The following is a 19,164-nucleotide window of genomic DNA, read 5'->3' on the forward strand; positions in this document are numbered from 1 at the left end:
CAACAGGAGTATTTTAGCTCAGGGTTTCAGAGGCCATAAGTCCAAATCAAGGCATGTTGGCAAGGCCATGCTTTCTCCAGGGTTTGGTAGCCTTCTAGGGCTGGCTCGCTGGCTATCCGCGTGGTTCCTTGGTTTTCTGGTTGCATGGTGAGGTCCTCTCCCTTCTCTCCCAGGCTCCTACTGACCTCTGACTTCTCCCTGTGGCCTTATGATTTTTTTTCTCCATTTCTTTTTTCAATTCAGTTTTATTGAGATATATTCACAACCTACAGTCATCCACAGTGTACAGTCAGTTCACAGTACCATCATATAGTTGTGCATTCACCACCAAAATCAGTTTTTGAACATTTTCATTACTTCAAAAGAAAATAAAAATAGGAATAAAAATACAAGTAAAGAAGGACATTCAAATTATCCCATCCCCCCCCATTATTCATTTAATTTTTGTGCCCGTTTTTTTGCTCATCTGTCCATGCACTGGATAAAGGGCGAGTGATCCACAAGGTTTTCACAATCACACAGTCACACCGTGTAAGCTACATAGTAATACAGTCGTCTTCAAGAATCAAAGCTACTGGGTTCTAAGCATTTCTTTTAATGAGGAGAAATTCTTATTTTTAATGGAGTCCAATTGATCCTTCTTTTCCTTTATAGTTAGTGCTTTTTATGCCCTGTTTAAGAAACTGACCTCCCAAGGTCATGGAAATATTCCCTTGTTATCTTGTAGAAACTTCGGTTTACTTTTTGGATTTACATTTAAAAGTCACCTAGAATTGGTTTCTGGGTGAGGTATGAGATAGAGATTGTTGGGGTTTTTTTAATGTTTTTATTCCAACAGAAATATCCGATAGTCCTGATCCTAATTATTTTAGACTATCCCTAATGCACTGCTCTGTACTGAGCAATCATTGTCATAAATAGAGCAACCATATTTATAAGACTCTATTTATAGATTTTCTGTGCTGTTCCATTGGTCTAGGATTCTAATCAGTTTTATTGATGTATAATTTGCATGCAATAAAATGCACCCATTTTAAGTGTACATTTTGATGAATTTTGACAAACATGCATCCATGAAACCAACCATGATCAAGATACAGAACATTTCCTTCCATCCAGTAGGTTCCCTTCTGCCCCATCCCTTTTAACCGCAGCCCCACCCCTGGCTCCAGGTAACCACTGATGAACTTTGTCACCATGAATTATATTTGTCTTTTCTAGTTTCTTATAGATGATACTACCATTTATGTACTTTTTAGTGTTCAGATAATGCTTTTCTGTCATTCATCTGTGTTACTGCACATATTGGTACTTCATTCCTTTTTATTACTAAGTAGTATTTTATTGTATGAAATATACCCTATTTTTGTTTATTCCTTCATCGTTTGAAGAATTTGAGTTTTTCACTGGTTTTTGCTGTTGTGAATAAAGCTGCTGTTAGCATTCATGTATATGTCTTTGTGTGGATATATAGTTTCTTTTGGATATAGAGCTAGGAATGGAATTTCTCAGTCATGTAAATTTTTTTTAATTTTAGAAGAAACTCTCAAACTATTTGGCAAAAGAATGCAATTTTATGTTCCCTCAAGCAATGTATGAAGGTTGCATTGCTCCATATTCTTGTCTATACCTTGTATTGTCAGTCATTTTGTTATATCTCACTAGTTTCAATTTGCATTTCCTTAATGGCTAATGATGTTGAGCAACTGGTCAGGTGCTTTTTTGCTATTGGTATCTATTCTTTGGTAAAGTCTCTATTCAAATCTTTTGCCCATTTTTAGTTGAATTGTTCTTATCATTTCTCTCAGTCTACAGCTTTTCGTTTTCTTAATTAAGTTTCATGTGAAGAGCAAAGGTTTTTAAGTTTTATGAAGTCTAACTTAACAATTCTTTTTAAGGTTCATGCTTTTTTGCGTCCTATAAACCCAAGGTCACAATGATTTTCTCTGTGTTTTCTTCTAGAATTTTTATAGCTTTATAAAGTTTTAAATTTTGCTCTATGATGCATTTCTGTTAGTTTTTGTGTATGGTGTGAGATAAGGGTCAAAGTTCACTTTTTTCCCCTATGTCGTTCCAATCACTCCAGCAACATTTATTGAAAAGATGTTCCTTTCCCCATTAAATTACCTTGGCACCTTTGTCAAAATCAAAATCAACTGATATATATGTGTGGGTTTATTTCTGGATTCCTCAGTCTGTTCTATTGGTCTGGTTTGTCTTTCTTTATTCCAATGCAATATTGTCTTGATCTGTAGATTTATAACCAAATTTCTTTTGCCTATTCTGGATCCTTTGTATTTCCATATACGTTTTAGAATTATATTGTCCAATTCCTCAAAGAAGCCAGCTAAGCTTTTGATTGGTAATGTATTGAATCTATAGATCTATTTGGGGAGGATTGACACCTTAACACTATTGAGGCTTCTGACCTTTGAACTTGGTATATTTCAGCTCTGCATTAATTTAGGTCTTCTCTGATTTCAATCAGCAAAGTTTTTTTGTTTCCATTCTACCGGATTTTCATGTATTTTGCTAATTTTATCCCAAAGAATTTGATGGGTTTTGATGTTTTAAGTTGTATTTTTTATTTCAATTTTTCAGTTATTGGTTATTAGTCATACACATGAAGGTAATTTTTACATATTGACCTTGTATCCTGTGACTTTGCTAAATTCAGTTAGTTCTGGTAGCTTTTTTGTAGATTCTTTGGGATTTTCTTATGTACACGATCATGTCACTTGCAAGTAGACAGTTTACTTTTTCATTCCTAATGAATATGCCTCTTATTTTACTTGCCTTATTGAGGGAGCTAGGACCTCTGATACTGTCTTGGGAAGTTATGACATTGGACATCTTGCCTTATTCCCTGTCCTGTGGAGAGAGCATTCAGTCTTTCCCATTAACGAAGGCCAGCTCTAGGCTCTTCATAGATGCCTTCTCTCAGGATGAGAATGTGCCTTTCTGTTCCTAAATTGATGAGTTTTTTTTTTTATCAAGAATTGTGTTGAATTTTGTCAAGTGGTTTTTACACCTTGTGCCAGTTTGAAGGTATTATGTCCCCCAGAAAAAGCCAGGTACTTTGATGCAATCTTTTGGGGCAGAAGTTTTAGTGCTGATTAGATTGGAATCCTTTGAGTATTTCCATGGAGATGTGACCCACCCAACTGTAGGTGATAACTCTGATGAGATCATTTCCATGGAGGCATGGCCCCACCCATTCAGGGTAGGTCTTGATTACTGGAGCAGTATATAAGCTCAGACAGAAGGAGCGAGCTTGCCACAGCCAAGAGGGACTCTGAAGAATGCACAGGAGCTGCAGATGAGCGACAGTTTGAGGATGGCTATTGAAAGCAGACTTTTGCTCCAGAGAAGCTAAGAGAGGAAAAACACCAGAACTTTGGAGCAGATGCCAGCCGTATGCCTTCCCAGCTAACTGAGGTTTTCTGGACACCATTGGCCATCCTCTAGTGAACGTACCCTATTTCTGATACGTTACCTTGGACACTTCATGGCCTTAAGACTGTAACTATGGAACCAAATAAACCCCCTTTTATAAAAGCTGATCCATTTCTGGTGTTTTGCATTCTGGCAGCATTAGCAAACTAGAACACACCTTTTGAGATATTCTTATGCTTTCTCTTTTTAGTCTGTTTAAATGGTGAATTACAGTGGTCGATACTAAAATATTAAACCTAGCTTGCATTCCTAGGAGAAACTTCACTTGATATTATACATTATCTTTTTTTATACATTACGGGATTTGATTTCTAAACTTTTGTTAAGGATTTTTGCCTCCATGTTCATGAAGAATATTGGTGTGGAGTTTTCTTTTCTGTTGTATCTTTGTCTAGTTTTGGTATCAGGGTAGCGCTGGCCTTATAAAGTGAGTTGGTAAGTGTTTTCTGTTTTTATATTTTTGAAAGAATTTGGGTAGAATTGCATTATTTCTTCCTGAAATGTTTTGTAGATTTCACAAATGAAGCCATCTGAGTGGGTGGTTTCTTTGTGGGAAAATTTTTAGCTACAGACTCAATTTCCTTAACAGGCCTATTCAAGTACAGTAGGACCTCATTTTACACGAGTGCAACACACGCAAATTCAAGTATGCACAATTGGCTACTGAAAAAATAAAAGCAGAGAATTAAGATTTTTAAAAATTATTTCTATGATTAATTTTGTTTACTTAGTGTTACTAGAGTGTTTATTTGCCTTATTTATTAAAAATGCATGATAGGTATGTTTGTGTAAGAATACCTATTAAATAACGGGATTATGGGAAGGGTCTTGGAACATATCGGTCACATAAAACAAGGTCCTACTGTATCTGTTCCTTTTGAGGAAGCTTTGATAGTATGTGTCTTTCAAGGAATTTGTCCATTTTATGTACATCTTTTAATTTATTGGCATAAAGTTAATAATATTCCCCTATTATCCTTTTAATGTCTGTAGGATCGATAGTGATAGCCCCCCTTCCATTCTTGATATTAATAATTTGTGTCTTCTCTTTTCTTTTTCTTCATCTGTCAGGCTGTAAGTTTATCAATTTTATTGGTCTTTTCAAACAGCTAGTTTACATTTTCATTGATATTTCTGTTTCATATTTCACTGATTTTGTTTTTGCCTTTTGTGCCAGTTTGAATATATTGTGTCCCCAAATGCCATTATCTTTGATGTAATCTTGTGTGGGCAGATGTTATCAGTGTTGATTAGATTGTAATTCTTTGAGTGTTTCTTTGGAATGTGCCCCACGCAGCTGTGGGTGATGACTGATTGGATAATTTCCATGGAGGTGTTGCTCTGTCCATTCCGGATGGGTCTAAGTTGATCAGTGGAGCCATATAAATGAGCTGACATAACAGAAGGAACTCAGTGCAGCTGTGAGTGATGTTTGAAGAGGAGCTACAGCCAAGAGGGACACTTTGAAGAATGCACTGGAACTGAGAGAGGAGCATCAGCTTACAGAGACATTTTGGAGACGGCCTTTGAAAGCTGACTTTTGCTCTGGAGAAGCTAAGAGAGGACAAAAGCCCCAAGAGCTACTGAGAGTGAAATTTTGGAGAGAAGCTGAAGCCTAGAGAAGAACATCCTGGGAGAAAGCCATTTTGAAGCCAGAACTCTGGAACAGATGCCAGCCACATGCCTTCTCAGCTAACAGAGGTTTTCTGGACACCATTGGCCATCCTTCAGTGAAGGTACCCAATTGTTGATGCATTACTTTGGACACTTTATGGCCTTAAGACTGTAACTGTGTAACCAAATAAACCCCCTTTTATAAAAGCCAATCCATCTCTGGTGTTTTGCATTCTGGCAGCATTAGCAAACTAGAACACCTTTATTACTTCCTTTTTCATTTTTTGGCTTAGTTTATTCTTTACCTAGTTTGTTTTTAAGGTAGAAGCTCAGATCACTGATTTAAGACCTGGCTTTTTTCTTATAAACATTTAGAACTACAGATTTTCCTTTAAGTTCTGGTTTCGGTGAGTACCACAGATTTTGGTATGTCGTATTTTCATGTTCATTGAATTCAAACTATTTCTAATTTCTCTCATGACTTCTTTGACTTGTTGATATTCTGTATTCTTACTGACTTTTTCTTCTCTCACTTGCTGTGAGTCGGGTGTTTGAAATCCAGCCGTAATTGAGGATTTGTCTATTTCTCTTTTTAGTTTTATTGGTTTTCCTTCGTGTATTTTGAAGCTCTATTCCTAGGTATTTACTTTGTATCGTGTTATGTTTACTTGACCCCGTACCGTCATGAAATTCCCTCTTTTTCTGTGGTAACAATCTTGGTTCTGAATTCTGCTCTGTCTGGTACTGGGAAAGCTGAAGAGCTTTCTGTTGATTAGTGTTTGCATATCTTGTTCCATCCATTACTTTTTTTTGGTGGGGGGGAGCGTGAACGCATTCCCCCCTACCACAAATTATGCAGTCGAGTTTCCCACACTTAGGGAAATCTCAGGGGCCAGCACATCCGGAGTGCAATGCCATCCATTTACTTTTTTTTAATATATATTTTAATTTTTTTATTTTGAAATAAATTCAAAGTTATAGGAACAGTTGCAAAAACAATACTAACTCCATATACAGAATTCCATCATACTGTGACCCCCCTCTCCCGATAGCCCAATCCACCAACTTTGACGTGCTGTCACATCGCTATTTCTTTCCCTCCCTCCCTATCTATCATCCATCATCTATTGCTCTGTCTTCTGAACATATGAGAGCTAGCTGCTCACACCCTTGAACAAACACTATAATTCACATATACACTTCCCATGAATAAGAACATTCTTGTATGCAATCCCATTAAGCGCAGCTAAGAGGTACAAGAGATTCAACAATGATACAGAGCTTACATTCTATATTTCCTTTTCCTTATGTCTCAACTGTGACCCTTTGAGCCTCCTGTCCTCCATCCTCCAATCCCATCCAGGTTCATCCTTGGCATTCAATTGTCATCTATTTAGACTGTCTTTGTTTTTTTTTTCAATTGTGGGAACATATATACAGCCTAAATCTTCCCGTTCCACCCCCTCCCTAGCCTTCCATTAGTGGGATTAATCACATTTAGAATGTTGTAATGCTCTTTCCCACCATCCATTACTAGAAATTTCCCTTCACCTCAAACAGCAACCCTACACTCCTTTCTTAATTCCCCATTGCCCCTTCCCCCATTTCTCTTAACTCATACTCTACTTTTCATCTCTATGGTTAAATTCTCTAATAATTTCTTTGTGTTTACTGTGGGGCTTAAAATTAACCTCTTAAATCCATAACAATGTTGTTTTCCTTTGATACCACCTTCATTTCAATAGGACGCATAAACTATGTTCCTATACTCCTCCATTCCCCCACCTTTACATAGTTGACTAAAGTTACATATTTTATGTTGAGTTCAAAACCACTGATTTGTCATTAGAGTTTGTGTATTTTATATCATGTAGGAAGTAAATAGTGGAGTTACAGTTAAAAAATTATTGACTTCTATTTGTATTCCATTGTGTTTGGAGAATGTGCTTTGAGTATATTCAATTTTTTTTTTTTTTTAATTTATTGAGGCTTGTTTTATGTCCCAGCTTATGGTCCCTTCTGGAGAAAAATCCATGATCACTAGAGAAAAATGAGTGTCCTGGTGATTTGGAATGTAAGGTACTATGTATGTCTGTTAAAATTCTCTATATCTCTTTCTCCTTTCTTTGTTTCTCTGTTGGTAGGACTCCCTTTAGAATCTGAAGTAGGGCAGGTCTTTTATTGGCAAAGTCTCAGCATTTGTTTGTCTGTGAAAAATTTAAGCTCTCCCTCAAATCTGAAGGAGAGTTTTTCTGGATAAAGTATTCTTAGAAATTTTTCTCTCTCAGAATTTTAAATATGTCATGCCACTGCCTTCTCGCCTCCATGGTGGCTGCTGAGTAGTCACAACTTAGTCTTATGTTGTTTCCTTTATATGTGGTGAATTGCTTTTCTCTTGCTGCTTTCAGAACTTGCTCCTTCTCCTCGGTATTTGAGAGTCTGATCAGAATATGTCTCGGAGTGGGTTTATTTGGATTAATTCTATTTGGAGTTCGCTGGACATTTATGCTTTGTGTATTTATATTGTGTATAAGGTTGGGGAAGTTTTCCCCAACAATTTCTTTGAATACTCTTTCTAGACCTTTACCCTTCTCTTCCCCTTCTGGGACACCAATGAGTCTTAAGTTTGGACGTTTTATTTTATCTATCGTATCCCTGAGATCCATTTCGATTTTTTCAATTTTTTTCTCCATTCTTTCTTTTGTTCTTTCATTTTCTGTTCTGTGGACTTCTAGGACACTGAGACATTGTTCAGCTTCCTCTAGTCTTGTATTGTGAATATCCAGAGTCTTTTTAATTTGGCCAACAGTTTCTTTTATTTCCATAAGATCTTCTATTTTTTTATTTACTCTTGCAATGTCTTCTTTATGCTCTTCTAGGGTCTTCTTTATGTTGCTTATATCCTGGACCATGGTCTTCTTGATGTCCTTTAAATCCTTTGCCATGTTTTCATTCCTCAAGTGTAGTTCTTTGATTAATTCTGCCAAGTACTGAGTCTCTTCCGATATCTTGATTTGTGTGTTTGGAGTTGGAGTCTCCGTATCGTCTGGTTTTATCATATGCATTAAGATTTTCTGTTGTTTTTGGCCTTTTGGCATTTGTTTTGCTTGATTGGGTTCTTTCAAGTTGTAAAAAAAAAAAAAGGATATTGATCAAATTTTTCAGAAACACAGTTTGGTGATGTACACTTTCTCTAACTAACCAGCAGGTGGCGTCTGTGAGTCACCTATACCCCTCAAGTCAGTTCTCAACCTTGTCCCCATGGTGTGTGGGGAAATGATTCTTGTGGGGTTCAGTTGGAGAACTCAGTTTGGGTGTGTTGCTGGTGCCGTCTGCCCTGAATGTGGGGCGTGTATACGGATGGCCAGGGAGGAAGGGCAGCTTTAATATTGAAATCCCCCAGGTTCCCAGAGATTCAAGGCCGCTGCAAGAGTCTAAGCCTTCATTTCAGTTCAGCCCCAGGCCCTCTCTTGCTGTCCCACAAACCACCAGACTTAGCATAACGTCCCTGGGTTCTCCGAGCAGGTCCCCCCTCCCAGCCACGATCCTCCAGGAGCTCAGCCAAGAGAATGCCGTGCTACGTCACCAGTGCGCGTCGTCCCTCAAGGGAATCCCTGGGCCGCTGGGCCGTGCGGCGGTGCACTCTCAGCCTGAAGCAAAAATGGCCGAACGGGGTGTCTCAACCCCCTCCTCCTCGCACAGTTCCTCCTTCCCAGCTCCAGGACAACTGGCGGGGCTCTGGGCTGTGGGCACGGCCCCGGGCAGGAGTTTATCCAGCCCTTCGGGGAGCCAGCTGCGAGCTGCGAGCTGCGGGGTTTCTTTCAGCTTCCGGCTCTCCTCTCCGTTCCCCCGGCCCCGAGGGTATCTGCAGCGGGCTGTCTTCCAGGCCAGACACCAAGAGGCCAGCCCAGCCCCCTCTTGCTGTGTTTTACTGTGTGGTTCCCACTCCGGCACCTGCAGTCGCTCCTGGGTTTTTCCATTTTTTTTTTTTTTTTTAAAGAGCCAGTCGGTCTCCAAATGCCAAGCCCTGACTTCCCCACAACGCTCTGCGGCTGCAGGTCTTCCAGCCAGCTTACTCCCTCGTTTCAGAATGCAGACTCCCGGTTTCACCAACTATACGGCCCCTGTGATACTAGCAGAACTCGTCCAGCTGGCGCATCACTGTAACCGGTATTCTGGGTCATTTTCTGGTTTTTATCTAGTGTTTTTCACGGAGGTGTTTTTTGCCGTCTCACCCAGCCGCCATCTTAGTTTCTCCCACATCTGCTTCTTCCATCCATTTACTTTTAACCTATTGACAGCTATATATTTAAGGTGGGTTTCTTGTAGACAGCATTATGGGTCTTGGTTTTCCATCTAATGTGTCAGACTCTGCCTTTTAATTGGGGTATTTAGAACTGACCTTATAGGTTGCCACTGTAAAATTTAAAATTTAGTTCCTGTGTTAAATTAGTCACATTTCAGTCCACATGGGGAAAAGTTCTGTTGGTTTAGGCCGTTTTTATTTATTATAAGTATCAGTTTAGTTTGGTATAGATCTACCATCTTGCTAATTTTTCCTGTTTCTCCTATGTTAATGATTGTGTTTTATCTCCACTACTGTCTTGTTTTATGTTAGCAGTTATGCTAAGGTTTACAATATACTTCATTAATTTATCAGTCTACCTTCAAATAATACCTTCAAATAACACATACAGGGTAAGAACTTTCCAAGAGTATACTTCTGCTTCCCTGCTCCCATCCTTTGTGCTGTTGTCATGTTTTACTTGTACATGTTATAAAATCTGCAATACATTTATTATCTTTGCTTTAGCAGTCACTGATCTTTTAAAGACACCATTTGGTCTTTTTTTTTCCTCTATCTTTTGCCAATACCACAGTTTCTTACTTTCTGTATCTTTGTTGGTATGGGTCTTCTATGTTGTTCTTCAAGAATGTCTTGGCTGTTCTTGGCCTGTTGCATTTCCATATACACATTAAAAGTCATCTTGTCTATTTCCACATATAGCAACACGCTGATTTCTCTCGGTGTTTTTCACTTCTTTGTGTAGCAGTCTTGCACATCTATCATAAGATTTATTCCAAGAAATTTGGTGTTTTATTCCAAGAAATTTGATGTTTTATTGCAGTTTTGTGCTAATTGTTAATTTTCTTTTTGTCCATTGCTGGTATACAGAAATTAACAACTTATTTTTTAATTGAGCTTATATCCAGTGTCTTTGCTGAATTTACTCGTTAATTCATGTAGCTTATATATGTGGATTCTTTTGGGTTTTCTGTGTACAATTTTATATTATCTGGGAATAACAGTTTTTTGAGATCTTTATTTCCAATCCTCAAACTTATGTCTTGTTGTATTGGATCAAGTAGCATCTCCAGTACAATGCTGAATAGCAATCGTGGTAGTGGATATTCTTATCTTCTTCTTTAGTGGGAAAATTTTCACTATCTTATCATTAAATATGTTTCCTGTACGTTTTTTGTACATGCTCCTTAACACATTGCAGAAGTACCTTCTTTTCATCATTTGCTGGGACTTTTTTTTTTATTTAATGAGTGAGTGTTGAATTTTATCAAAAATTTTTCTTTATCTATTAGATTATATAATTATTCTCTTATGCTGTTCATGTGTTAAATTACATTGTTGTCTTTTCAAGGAATAGATGCACTTTGGTCCTGATACAGTATTCTTTCCTTATATCACTGGCTTTATTTGTTGTTACTTCTTAGGATTTTTCTATATGTTTGTAAGAGAACCTGTTGTGTAATACTCCTATTTGTAATGTCTATCCCAGGATTGGTATCAAGTTTATACTTGCCTCATAAAACTACTCGGAAACTTCTGTGTAAAATTGCTCTTAGTTCTCCCTTTAAATGCTTAGTTAAATTCTCCAGTAATGCCATCTGAGCTTCAAGCTGTCTTTATGTAATCTTGTTTAATTAAGGAGTCAGTTTCTTTCACAGTTGAAAGACTATTCATTTAGATTTTCTGTTTCTTCTATGAGTTTTGATATGTTGTGGTGTTTATAAGAGATTCTGACTCTTTCATAAACATTTTCAAATTTATTGGCTTAAAGATGTTAAGATCCTCTATCAGTTTCCCCTTTTTCATTTCTGACATTATACTAGTTTTGCCTTTGATTGACTATGACATGTTTATTCTCTAGTCCATTCATTTCTGTCCTGCCTTTATTATTTCTGCCCCTCCATGTTTGGGTTCAATGTGCTATTCTTTTTCTAACTTCTTGAGACAGGTGGTCGTATCACTGATTTTCAGTCCTTCTTATATTTTAAAACCTAAGTCATGGCTTTTGCTGGACCTAACAAGTTTTTATTTAGCATAATTTCATTAACATTCAGTTAAAAATATTTTCTAATTTCTATTATAGTTTCATCTTTGCTCCAGCTGTCACTTAGATTTGTGTTTCTCAGTTTCCAAACATAATGAAAATTTTCTCATTATCTTTTTGTTAATATCTGGCATAATTGTATTGAGGTAAGAAAACACATTTTATATAATTTCAGTCCTTTGAAATCTGATGCAACATACTGTGTGACTCAGCATATGGTCGAGGTTGGTAAATATTCATGTGTATCTGAATGATTGTATACTCTGCAACTATTAAGTTCTGTTTTCTATGTGTATGGTTTTTTGGGCCAGGTTTATTAATCATGTTGTTTACTCTTTCCTTTATCCTTGCTGAGTTTTTGGTCTACATGAATCCATCAGTTACCAAGAGAGGTAGAATAAACTCTCCCATTATGAATGTATATCTGTTTTTCTTTTTATTCTGTCCATTTTGATTTCTCTCTTTTGCAGTTACATTAGGTACCTGTGAACTTAGAATTTTATATCTTACTGATAAATCAAACCTTATAACATTTTGAAATGTACTCCTTATATCTGGGAATGGTTTTGCCTTAAAGTCTGATTTGTTTGTAATCAATGAAACAAGGCTAGTGCCATTGGTCAGTATTTGTACAGTATCTCTTTTTTCCATCACTTTATTTTTAACCTTTCTGTATCTTTATATTTAAGGTGAATCTCTTGTAAGCAGCTTATGATTTGGTTTTAAGTATATTCCATATAACCACCAACCTAATCAAGATCCAGAAATTCCCATCACTGTAGGAAGTTCTCTGATGCCCGCTTCTGTGAGTCCTCATTCTTCTTAAGCAACCGCTGTTGTGATTTTGATCACTAGAGATTAATTTGCCTATTCTTGAATTTCGTATTAGTGGAATAATACAGTATATACTCTTTTGTGTCTGATTTCTTCCCCACACAATGTTTTGAAGAGCCAACCATGTTACTATATATATTTATCCTCATTCTTTTTTTCCCATTGCTGAATAATATTCTCTTAAATGAATATACTGCAGTTTATTTATCCTTTCTCCTAGTTGTAGACATCTGGTTATTCCCAGTTTGAGGCTATTCTGAATAAAGATGGTGTGAACATTCTTTTACTGCTCTTTTTGTGGACATATGTTTTCATTTCCTTTGGGTAAATACCTAGAAGTATAATTGTTGGTTCATAGGGGAGATACAGATATAGATATAGGTAGATATATATCTTAACAGGAAGTTGCCAAACAGTTGTCCAAAGTGGTTATATCATTTTACCCTCCTACTGGAACTGGTTAGAGTTCCAGTTGCTCTATACCCTCACCAGTGTTAAGTGCTGTGTCATTTTAACTTTGATCCTTCTAGTGGGTGTAAAATTGTCTCTCATTGTGCTTTTAATTTGCATTTCCCAGTTAACTAATAATGTTAAGCATGTTTGCATGTGCTTATTTGCTGTTTATACATCTTTTATGAAGTTGCTATTCACGTCTTTTGCCCATTTTTAATTGGGTTTTTTGTCTTATTTCTTACCGATCTGTGGGAATTCTTTATATGTTCTAGATTTGACTCCTTTGTCAGATATATGTATTGTGAATATTTTATCCCGGTCTGTCTTCCCTGTCATTTTTTTAATGATGTCTTTTGATGAAGGGGAATTTTAATCTTACCCAAGCCCATTTGATCAATTTTGTCCTTGGTTTGTATGTTTTTTTGTCCTCTCTAAGAAATCTCTTCTTACCTTAAGGTCTCAAAGATAATCTCATGTTTTCTTACAGAACTTTTATAGTCTTAGCTCTATGTTTAGTTTTAGTGACCCATCCCAAATTAGTTTTCCTGTATAGTATGAGGTAGAGGTCAAGATTCATTTTTTCCCATTCGTTTATCCAAGTTGCCTCAGCATCATTAGTTGACTTTCCTTTGCCCATAGAATAGCCTTGGGACTTTTGTCAAAAATTATGTAAGTATGCATATATTTGTTACTCACTGTTCTGTTCCATTCATCTATTTCTCCTTTCACCAGCACCACACTTCTTGATTACTATTGCTTAATAGTAGTCTTTAAAACAAATAGTGGAAGACCTCCAATTTTTTGTTTCCTTTTTCAAGATTATTTACAGTATTTTAAGTACTTTGCTTTTCCATGTTAATTTTAGATCTGTAGTGTCAATTTCTACCAAAAAGAGCACACTGAGATTTTGATAGGGATTATGTTGAATCTGTAGATCAATTTGGGGCAAACTGACATGTTAACAGTAGTCTTGTGATCCATGAACATGGTTATCTGTCTCCATTTTTTTAGGCCTTTTAAAATTTCTCTCTGCATTGTTTTGTAGTTTTCAATGTGTATTTTGTTAATTTTTTCCTAAATATTTAATGTTTTTTAAGCTATTTGAAATGGAATTGTATGTTTTCATTTTTTAACAAGTGTTTGCCTAAATATAGAAATACCATTGATTTTTGAATATTGACATTGTTCAGTTATTAATTCTAGTAGTTATTTTGTAAATTGCTTAGTATTTTTTATATATACAATGTTATCTGAGAATAAACAGTTTTATATCTTCCTTTCCTTTTGTTTTTTTCCAGTTCCTTATTGTACGTTCTAGGACCTCCAGTACCATATTGAATAAAATGTCAGTGAGAGCCAGCATCCTTGCCTTGTTCACAGTCTTAGGGGAAAAGCATTCAGTATTTTACTGTTAAATATGATGTTGGTTGTAGGTTGCCCTTTATTAAGTGAAGGAAGTTTCTTTCTGTTTCTGTTTTGCTGAGAGCTTTTTTATCAACACTGGATATTTTGTCTAATGCTTTTCTGCACCTGTTGAGATGATAATATGGTTTTTCTCCTTTATTCTGTTAATATGGTAGAATTAGATACTGCTGAGTAACAAATTACCCCAATTCTTAGCAGCATGAAACGACAAACATTTATTATCTCACATTGTCTGTGGAACAGGAATCCCCGAGTGACTTAGCTGGTATTGTGCTGGCTCAGAGTCTCTCGTGGTGTTGCAATCCAGACATCATCAGGGATGCAGTTACCTGGAGTTGGGCTGAGGTTGAACGATCTGTCCTAAGATCGTGCACTCACATGGCTGGGGACAGGAGGCCTCAGCTCGTCCGTCCTGGGCCTAGTGGGCCTCTCCATGGGGCTGCCCGAGGGCCCTCACCCAGGCAGCTAACTTCCCCCAGAGCAAGAGACTCCAGAGACCTTTATAACCTTCTCTTGGGAGTCACCTGTTGTGAATTCTGTTCATTAGAAGGGAGTTAAGTCCATCCCCAACTCAAGGAATGGGGAATTAAGCTCCAATCTTCAAGGGAGTATTTTTTTTTTTTAAAGTGGATATATTTTATAACTACCAAGACTATAGTAATTGAATTTTAAATGTTTAGCCGTCTTTCCTGCATAACCTTAATCTAATCAGCAAGAAAACACCAGACAAACCCAAATTGAGAAATGTCTTGCGAAATAATTGGCATTTAATCTTTAAAATTCTCAGGGTCTAGAGAGCCAAGGGAAAACTGAGAAGCTATTCCAGATGGAAGGAGACTAAAGAGACATGACAACTAAATGCAGTGTGTAATTTTGAGCTGGATTTTTTGTCACATCAGACATTATTGGGGCAAGTAGCATACTCGATGGGTTCGGAGGAATAGATGGTAATGAATCAATGTTAATTTCACAATTTTGATAGTCTTATTCTGTTTCTGTAGGAGAATGTTCTTGCTTTTAGGAAATACACACTAACATCCAGGGGTGAAGAGGCATCATTTTGGCAACCATCAAATGGTTCAGGGGGAAAACAACAACTATATTTGGAATTTCTCAACTGACTGAAGAAAAATAAATCCTTTGTAATTTACTTGCATCTTTTCTAAAGGTTGGAGATCATTTCAAGTTAAGAAAATTTAAAAGATAATGTCGGTCACTCTAAAATACTCTTTTTTTTTCCTAATTGCTTTGAGAGACAACTGGCTGTTTGCTGCAAAAAAGTTTGACATGCAAAAAAGTTTGATATGTTGATGCCCTCTTCACCTTACACAGGCTCCAGCGGCCCACACCCACCCACTTCACTTTCCCCACGTGGACACTCCTTCCTTTAGGCAGCCTTTGATACCCCATTCTTGGCCCCATGGCTCCTCATCCTGCCACACCCCTGCTCCCATGAACACATACCTGTTCAGCCCACCTAACAGCAGATTTTGAACTTACTAATTTTCCAGGGCAAAAAGAAATGAGAAAGAGCAAAATTAATCCCTTTTTGTTTTACACACATTTGACCATTTCCATAGCTCTTCATGCTTTCCTTTAGAACAGAGTTTTCACCTGACGTCATTTCTCTTCAGCTGGTAGAACTTAATACATCAGTGTTTCATGTATTCAGGTCCACTGGTGGCAGAATCCCTTGGTTTTTATCTGAAAATATCTTTATTTCGTCTTCACTTTAGGAGGTTATTTTTGCTAGATACAGATTTCTGGGTTGATTTTTTTTTTCTTCCAGCATTTGAAAGGTGTTATATTGCTTTTTGGTCTCCGTGGTTTCTGTTGTGTAGCCTGTCATCATTCTTATCAATGTCCCCCTGTATGTAATGTATTCTCTGATTTAAGGTCTGTTTCTTACCTTTTTTGTTTTCCACAATTCACTGTAATATTCTAGGTGTGTAATATACTCTGGGTTCACTCAGCTTCCTTGATCTGCAGTTGGATCGATTTTACAAAATTGGGGACATTTTCAGCCATTATTTCTTTTAATATTTTTTCTGCCCCATTCTTTTGCTCCACTTACGGGATTTCCAACTACACATATATTATATTGCTAGTGATTTTCCCACAGGACACTAAGGCTCTGTTTTGTTTTGTTTTCGTCTTTTTCTCTCTGTTCTTGGTGTTACATGATTTCTATTGATATTTCTTTAAGTACAGTCACTCCTTCCTTCTGTTACCAGTCTTCTTTAAGCACATCCAGTAATTTCATTCTTTTCTCATTTCTAGAATCATTTCTTAATTCTAGAATTTGCGTTTGGTTCTTTTTTATATTTTACATTTCTCAGCTTGAATCCCCCATCTGTTCACTCAATATGACTTTTTTTTTTTTTAAGTCCTGATTATATTTATAAGCTATTTTAAACTCCATATCTTCTAATTCCAACATCTGGGTCATCTCAGAATCTATTGCTATTCCCCATTTTTTCTCTTGACCTGGGTAACATTTCTTTGCATACCTAAGTATTGTGTGCTTTTTTTAATGGCTCATTTACACTATCTTCAATGTGTAATAAAGAACTTAAAATATAAACATCTGTAAAAAAATTTTTTTAAATATGGAAATTTTCAAACCTACCCATCATCTGTCTTCAACAACTATTAACATTTTGCCAATATTGCTTTTCTAGGAATCTTTTTATTGTATACTGGACACTGCAGATATGTTGCAGAGATTTGTAGATTCCTTTTGTCATCTGCTGAAGAGAGCTGAGTTTTGTTTTTGCTGAATGTTAAATGACTGGCTTATCAACTTGAACTTGTGGAAGCTTGGATTTTTACTTTGTGAGTTTGGGCATGTTGTAGTGTTGCCTTTAGCCTTATGGCAAATCCTTAGTCCTGGCACATTGTCTTTACTTCTAAGGTATAACCCACCTAGGTATTCACCCAAGGTGAATCTACCAAGCCCCTGTAGGTTGGCAGGATTCAAACTCCTAACTTTCTCCTCTGCAGTTGGCAGCAACTAAAATCTTTGCTCAGCTTTTCTCTTGTTGTCCATCAGACTCCTTGGACTCTCCCCTGCACATGTGCAGTTTAGGAGTCTGCCTTGGATATGAGAGGAGTGTGTATAATTTGTAGCTGTCTTCTCTGTAGTTCCTTCCTTTCCAGGACATCCCCTACCTCTTTCCAGCCACACTAGCAGCCCTGGAGTTTATCTTCTTACTCTTCCCATCTATAGTGCCTGAGTTCTAGTCACCCCATGCTGCTCAGACTGGTATTGCCCTCAGGAGAAAAGTCTTCTAAATGTGCATGCTCCTGTTTGAGGTTCCCTTCTTCCAGAGGTCGAGTTCGTAACAGTCGCTGCCTGCTTCTGGTCAGTCTCCAGTGCCCTCAAATAGTTCTTTAAATATTTTTTACAAGTTCGTAGTTGTTTTCTTTGTGAGAGTTAATCCATTACAAACTACTCCACCATTACCAGATCAGAACTCCTCAACTTTCATGTTTTTGTGTATTTCATTATTTTGCTTTTAATAAAATTACTGATTCATTTGTTTAAATTTACAGTTTTACACTTTGCTTATTTCCCCTATTTTTTATGTTCTGTGTTCTTTTGGTTTAAGTGTTTACCCTAAAGGTTATCTCATGCATCCTTAACTTACTGAAGTCTAGTATAAATTGCTTTCATCACTTTCCAGCAATGTGAAAATCTTAAGTCCAGTTACTCTTTTTCCTGCCTTTTATTCTCTTAAAGTGTATTAATTCTGTAACTTAGACCCCATAGGACATTTATGATTGTTTTCATATAGTCGGCATTCCTGTAGATTTCCTCCACATATTTATTCTTTTCATTACTTTGCAGTTCTGCCTGCATTTCTGACCCTCCATCTGAGATTATTTTCTTTCATTCCAAAGAACATCATTTTGTATGTTCTTTAGTATACTCTGCTGGTAACATGATCAATTTGTCTGGAAATGTCTTAATTTCATCTTTTTAAATTTGAGCTTTTATTTACATACGGTGAAATGAGTAGATCAGTGATTTTTTTTACCTTGTACCTATTAAAGTACCGTAAAGATATAGACCATTTTCATCACACTCCAGAAACCTCCCTTTCTAGTCAGTATTCACTGACTTACCCACCATTCTGACTTCCATTGCCATAGATTAGATATGGGAGCTTCTGAATTTCATATGAATGTAATCTTACTATGTTGACTCTTTGGTGTTTGCTGATGCCTTCTTTTGCTCAGTATACTGGTTTTTGGTTTTTGGTTTTTGAGATTCATCCATGTTGTTGCATCTATTGATAGTTTCTTCCCTTTTAGTGCTGAGTAGTATTCCATTGTACGAATACACCACCATATATTTATCCAGTTGTTTTAGTTTGCTAATGCTGCCGGAATGCAAAACACCAGAGATGGATTGGCTTTTATAAAAGGGGGGTTATTTGGTTACACAGTTACAGTCTTAAGGCCATAAAGTGCCCAAGGTAACACATCAGCAATCAGGTACCTTCACTGGAGGATGGCCAATGGTATCCGGAAAACCTCTGTTATCTGGGAAGGCACGTGGCTGGCGTCTGCTCCAAAGTTCCGGTTTCAAAATGGCTTTCCCCCAGGACGTTCCTCTCTAGGCTGCAGTTCCTCAAAAATGTCACTCTTAGTTGCACTTGGGATATTTGTCCTCTCTCAGCTTCTCCGGAGCAGGAGTCTGCTTTCAATGGCTGTCTTCAAACTGTCTCTCATCTGCAGCTCCTATGCTTTCTTCAAAGTGTCCCTCTTGGCTGTAGCTCCTCTTCAGAACATCACTCACAGCTGCACTGCATTCCTTCTGCTTGTCTGCTCGTTTACATGGCTCCACTGATTACGGCCCACCCTGAATGGGCGGGGCCACACCTCCATGGAAATTATCCAATCAGAGTCATCTCCCACAGTTGGGTGGGGCACATCTCCATGGAAACAGTCAAAGAATTACAGTCTAATCAACACTGATAATGTCTGCCCACACAAGATTACATCAGAGAATATGGCTTTTTCTGGG

General features: G+C 37.2%; 1 protein-coding gene and 1 non-coding gene across 2 annotated transcripts in view; one reads left to right on the forward strand and one right to left on the reverse strand.

The window, feature by feature from the left end:
- Nucleotides 1–19,164, forward strand: part of RAB22A (RAB22A, member RAS oncogene family) — a 57,669-nt gene that overhangs the window by 7,329 nt on the left and 31,176 nt on the right. The gene's annotated exons all lie outside the window — the stretch shown is intronic.
- LOC119516236 lies at nucleotides 5,885–6,049 on the reverse strand. The gene has a single exon (XR_005213244.1). It is a non-coding gene; the product is annotated as a U1 spliceosomal RNA (small nuclear RNA).

This window comes from Choloepus didactylus, chromosome 19 (genome assembly GCF_015220235.1).
Source record: "Choloepus didactylus isolate mChoDid1 chromosome 19, mChoDid1.pri, whole genome shotgun sequence".
NCBI classification, from domain to species: Eukaryota; Metazoa; Chordata; class Mammalia; order Pilosa; family Megalonychidae; genus Choloepus; species Choloepus didactylus.